This window comes from Engystomops pustulosus, chromosome 4, assembly GCF_040894005.1.
Source record: "Engystomops pustulosus chromosome 4, aEngPut4.maternal, whole genome shotgun sequence".
Lineage (NCBI taxonomy): Eukaryota > Metazoa > Chordata > Amphibia > Anura > Leptodactylidae > Engystomops > Engystomops pustulosus.
In genome coordinates, this window is record NC_092414.1 from 1,315,512 (window position 1) to 1,322,187 (window position 6,676).

Here is a 6,676-nt window from a genome sequence, read left to right on the forward strand (position 1 = left end):
TACCTGCTCCTCTGGTTTGAAACATTTTTGGGACTGCCACATACAGGCACTCAATCTATTCCATTTTACTGGAGGGCCACCTACCTGCTCCTCTGGTTTGAAACATTTTTGGGACTGCCACATACAGGCACTCAATCTATCCCATTTTACTGGAGGGCCACCTACCTGCTCCTCTGGTTTGAAACATTTTTGGGACTGCCACATACAGGCACTCAATCTATCCCATTTTACTGGAGGGCCACCTACCTGCTCCTCTGGTTTGAAACATTTTTGGGACTGCCACATACAGGCACTCAATCTATCCCATTTTACTGGAGGGCCACCTACCTGCTCCTCTGGTTTGAAACATTTTTGGGACTGCCACATACAGGCACTCAATCTATTCCATTTTACTGCAGGGCCACCTACCTGCTCCTCTGGTTTGAACAATTTTTGGGACTGCCACATACAGGCACTCAATCTATTCCATTTTACTGGAGGGCCACCTACCTGCTCCTCTGGTTTGAACAATTTTTGGGACTGCCACATACAGGCACTCAATCTATCCCATTTTACTGGAGGGCCACCTACCTGCTCCTCTGGTTTGAAAAATGTTTGGGACTGCCACATACAGGCACTATCCAAATTAAATTGTCTCCATAGCAGCCTCCACACGTTGTCTCCATTCCTACCTCCAAAAGTCGTCCATATAGCTGCCTCCATACATCGTCCCTTTATCAAACGAGGTGTGTCAGGCAGAAATTTGGGTTGTTTTCATGGATTCCACATCAAAGTTGTTAACTTTGTCGCCACCCTGCTGTGTAATCCACAAAATATACTTGCAAACTTTTACCATTTAGGGATATTATTTCAGCGCTTCTTGCGCATCTGTTTACATTCCCCTCACCCGCCATATCCTAAACTTATAAGAACGCTACTACACTTGATCTTATACAAAAGTGCTGTTTGGGGAGTAGCCTAGAGACAGGGGCTTGGATTTGCGAAAGCTCGCCTGGCAGCGGAGCGCCAGCTCCATGCGCATCATGCGCTTCTTGCGCATCTGTTTACATTCCCCTCACCCGGCATATCCTAAACTTATAAGAACGCTACTACACTTGATCTTATACAAAAGGTTCTTAGAAGTGCTGTTTGGGGAGTAGCCTAGAGACAGGGGCTTGGATTGGCGAAAGCTCGCCTGGCAGCGGAGCGCCAGCTCCATGCCAAGATCCAACTAACATAGTTTTAACTGCAGCACCTTTAATCTACTACTAGTTCACTGCCTCCATACATGGTCCCCTTATCAAACGAGCTGTGTCAGGCAGAATTTTGGGTTGTTTTCATGGCTTCCATGTTAACTTTGTCGCCACCCTGCTGTGTAATCCACAAAATATACTGGCAAACTTTTATCATGTACCGATATTATTTGAGCACTTCTTGCTCACCTCCTTTGGTTCCTCTCTGCCACCCATTGGTTTGAAGCCTGAGTCCATTTAGGGTATGTCGCCATGACACTCTCTAGCCTGCTGCCGCTGCCTCTGCATGCCGTCCCCTATAGTGTCAGGGTCAATTATTGCATGTTTTAGATGCTATCTAGCTTCATTCTGTCACTCTGTCATGGCCATGCTGTTGCCCATAATTTTGGCATAATGGTGCGATTAAGCAGCCTCAGAGGCATCCATGCATGCTGCCCCTGCTGTTTCCTGTCCATTTCCGTGGTGTTTCCATCCTTTTCTGAGGTTCCCAGGTGTTTGGCCAAGCTTCCCTGTGCAGAGCCTTGGTCCCCTTGAAAAATGCTCGAGTCTCCCATTGACTTCAATGGGGTTCGTTATTCGAGACGAGCACTCGAGCATCGGGAAAAGTTCGTCTCGAATAACGAGTACCCGAGCATTTTAGTGTTCGCTCATCTCTAATTGCAGTGTAATATTCTGACAAGTATGCTGCTGCAGTTATACATTGCAATATAATATTCTGACAAGTATGCTGCTGCAGTTATACATTGCAATATAATATTCTGACAAGTATGCTGCTGCAGTTATACATTGCGGTATGATATTCTGACAAGTATACTGCTGCAGTTATACATTGCGGTATGATATTCTGACAAGCATACTGCTGCAGTTATACATTGCGGTATGATATTCTGACAAGTATACTGCTGCAGTTATACATTGCGGTATGATATTCTGACAAGCATACTGCTGCAGTTATACATTGCAGTATAATATTCTGACAAGTATGCTGCAGTTATACATTGCAGTATAATATTCTGACAAGTATGCTGCTGCAGTTATACATTGCAGTATAATATTCTGACAAGTATGCTGCTGCAGTTATACATTGCAGTATAATATTCTGACAAGTATACTGCTGCAGTTATACATTGTAGTATAATATTATTACAAGTATTCTGCTGCAGTTATACATTGCAGTGTAATATTCTGACAAGTATGCTGCTGCAGTTATACATTGCAGTATAATATTCTGACAAGTATGCTGCTGCAGTTATACATTGCAGTATGATATTCTGACAAGTATGCTGCTGCAGTTATACATTGCAGTATGATATTCTGACAAGTATGCTGCTGCAGTTATACATTGCAGTATGATATTCTGACAAGTATGCTGCTGCAGTTATATATTGCAGTATAATATTCTGACAAGTATGCTGCAGTTATACATTGCAGTATAATATTCTGACAAGTATGCTGCTGCAGTTATACATTGCAGTATAATATTCTGACAAGTATGCTGCTGCAGTTATACATTGCAGTATAATATTCTGACAAGTATACTGCTGCAGTTATACATTGTAGTATAATATTATTACAAGTATTCTGCTGCAGTTATACATTGCAGTGTAATATTCTGACAAGTATGCTGCTGCAGTTATACATTGCAGTATAATATTCTGACAAGTATGCTGCTGCAGTTATACATTGCAGTATAATATTCTGACAAGTATGCTGCTGCAGTTATACATTGCAGTATAATATCCTGACAAGTATGCCGCTGCAGTTATACATTGCAGTGTAATATTCTGACAAGTATGCCGCTGCAGTTATACATTGCAGTGTAATATCCTGACAAGTATGCTGCTGCAGTTATACATTGCAGTATGATATTCTGACAAGTATGCTGCTGCAGTTATACATTGCAGTATGATATTCTGACAAGTATGCTGCTGCAGTTATATATTGCAGTATAATATTCTGACAAGTATGCTGCAGTTATACATTGCAGTATAATATTCTGACAAGTATGCTGCTGCAGTTATACATTGCAGTATAATATTCTGACAAGTATGCTGCTGCAGTTATACATTGCAGTATAATATTCTGACAAGTATACTGCTGCAGTTATACATTGTAGTATAATATTATTACAAGTATTCTGCTGCAGTTATACATTGCAGTGTAATATTCTGACAAGTATGCTGCTGCAGTTATACATTGCAGTATAATATTCTGACAAGTATGCTGCTGCAGTTATACATTGCAGTATAATATTCTGACAAGTATGCTGCTGCAGTTATACATTGCAGTATAATATCCTGACAAGTATGCCGCTGCAGTTATACATTGCAGTGTAATATTCTGACAAGTATGCCGCTGCAGTTATACATTGCAGTGTAATATTCTGACACGTATGCTGCTGCAGTTATACATTGTGGTATGATATTCTGACAAGTATGCTGCTGCAGCTATACATTGCAGTATAATATTCTGACAAGTATGCTGCTGCAGTTATACATTGCAGTATAATATTCTGACAAGTATGCTGCTGCAGTTATACATTGCAGTATGATATTCTGACAAGTATGCTGCTGCAGTTATACATTGCAGTATGATATTCTGACAAGTATGCTGCTGCAGTTATATATTGCAGTATAATATTCTGACAAGTATGCTGCTGCAGTTATACATTGCAATATAATATCCTGACAAGTATGCTGCTGCAGTTATATATTGCAGTATAATATTCTGACAAGTATGCTGCTGCAGTTACACATTGCAGTATGATATTCTGACAAGTATGCCGCTGCAGTTATACATTGTAGTATAATATTATTACAAGTATTCTGCTGCAGTTATACATTGCAGTATAATATTCTGACAAGTATGCTGCTGCAGTTACACATTGCAGTGTGATATTCTGACAAGTATGCTGCTGCAGTTACACATTGCAGTATGATATTCTGACAAGTATGCTGCTGCAGTTATACATTGTAGTATAATATTATTACAAGTATTCTGCTGCAGTTATACATTGCAGTGTAATATTCTGACAAGTATGCTGCTGCAGTTACACATTGCAGTATGATATTCTGACAAGTATGCTGCTGCAGTTATACATTGCAGTATAATATTCTGACAAGTATGCTGCTGCAGTTATACATTGCAGTATAATATTCTGACACGTATGCTGCTGCAGTTATTCATTGCAGTATAATATTCTGACAAGTATGCTGCTGCAGTTATACATTGCAGTATAATATTCTGACAAGTATGCTGCTGCAGTTATACATTGCAGTATAATATTCTGACAAGTATGCTGCTGCAGTTATACATTGCAGTGTAATATTCTGACAAGTATGCTGCTGCAGTTATACAATGTAGCTAGCGATGGGCGAATCAATTCTAATGAAGTGAATTAGTTTAGAATTTCAAGAAAACTTCGGTTCAACACGAATCCAAAGTTTACGGTGATTTGTGGGAACAATTTTTTTTCCCCTCTATTAGCAAAATGGTTGCGGGCACAATGGGGGTCATTTACTAAGGTCCCAAATCGCGTTTTTACATCGGGTTACACAAATTTTTCCGCTTTGCTCCGATTTTCCCTGAATTGCCCTGGGATTGTGGCGCACGCGATCGAATTGTGTCATATCGGTGCCGTCATGCATGTGACGTAAATCGGGGGGGCGTGGCTGTCGGAAAGCCCTTCAGATTCGGAGAAACCACTGTATTTTTTAAAAAAAATGTGTCACTTTCCTGCACCCGGCCTGGCTTGGTGAACTTCAGTGAAGCAGCGACACTTGGTGGACATCGGGCGCACTACCTTAGTGAGTCACCGGAAGACCCGAATCCTCCACAGAGAACGTGCCGCTGGATCGAGACAGGAACACCCTCGATCACATGTGCAGACCTGTAAGCCAATCAGTGACCGGAAGGCTTATGTGATGTCACAGTCCTATAAAAACAGGCGGCCAAGGTGTCAGTTTTTGTGGTTTTTGACCTCATGCTGCTGCCGCCACCGCCACACTCTGTCATTATGCCACTCTGTGGCCTACGATGTGGCTGCCAGCTCCAGAATTTGTCATTGTGCCACTCTGCGGCCTACTCATGCTGCTGCCAACTGACCCCTGTCTCCATGGAACACCCTGTGATTTCCATAATGCTGTTTTCACCCTCCATCGCTCTATGACGTTGCCACTATGTTTGGTTTTCCCCTTCATTTCATCTGTCAGAAGGAATGAAAAGTATTAGGATTGAGCCAAAAGCAGGAGTGGATACAGAACACACAGGACATGCAAGTATCCCATTTATTGCTCATCTCTGTTCTTGATCCACTCCTGTTTGATTTTGGCTTTAGCAATGATGATGGATTGTTGACCGATTGAAAGCGGACACTGACGGATGAACTGAAGGGCAAAATGATCAGTGACGTCAATGCAGAATTACTGCAGACATCCTCTGCACTCTTTAGGGAGGTTTCTACATTTATCATTTAACAGAACAGTGTCAAGGGTGGTCCCACAACCCATATCATGGGTTGCGGGCTCACCTGTGCTCCTCTGCCCCCACCAGTGCAGAGCACCTTACCCGTCCCTGACTCCTAAGGCGTGGATGCGCCAGCTTCTCTAAATTTAAAGGGCCAACGCGCCATTAATTGGGGCTGGTCAATTTCACAAATTCTATTTAAGCCTGCCTCTTCCTGCAAACCCTGCCGGATCTTTGTGCTTCACAGCCTTAGAAAAAGCTCCCTAGCGATTATCCTGTGTTCCTGTGTCTCCTGCGTTCCTGTGTCTCCTGCGTTACTGCTCCTGTGTTTTCCTGCTCCTGAGTTCCTGTGTCCTATGTTCCCGTTCCCATCTGCCTCGACCTCCCAGACTGGACTTCATGTTGCATCTCTGCCACCTGCCCTGACCTTGCACATGACCTGACCTTGAGACTGCCTCCTGCTAAGGTACCTCAGCCTCACCTGCCACCTCGGGCTAGTTGCACTTGTGGAACGACCTGGTGGTATCCTGCCGCAGCAATTCCAACCCGCTTTGCGGCGGGCTCTGGTGAAAACCTGGTGCCACTTAGACTCCGGTCCAGGTGTTGGCTAGTACCACCTCCCGCCGTGATCCAGTGGATTCACGCATCCCGAATCCTGATAAACAGGTTCTGTCGTAATCTATGGAATCATCTGATGTCAGTGTATAAAGAGTGCACTCTGTGATGTTATAGTGGGATCTTGGCCCTCAGCTCTGTCCTTTCGAGCTGGCACAGACGTTACCTTGTCAGGCTGTGTTCCCGCTTCGCTTATTTGGGGAAGTTGGCCTCTGTAAGTGCACATGGAAGTGAAGAGTGATGCGATTCTAAGAGCGGCGGCTGTCATGTGCATGTCATACTAAAACACAGCATTGTTTGAAGACCAAACCACGCTCCCTATGCATATTTAAGCATGGCACAACGTTCTACAACACCCTACAGGC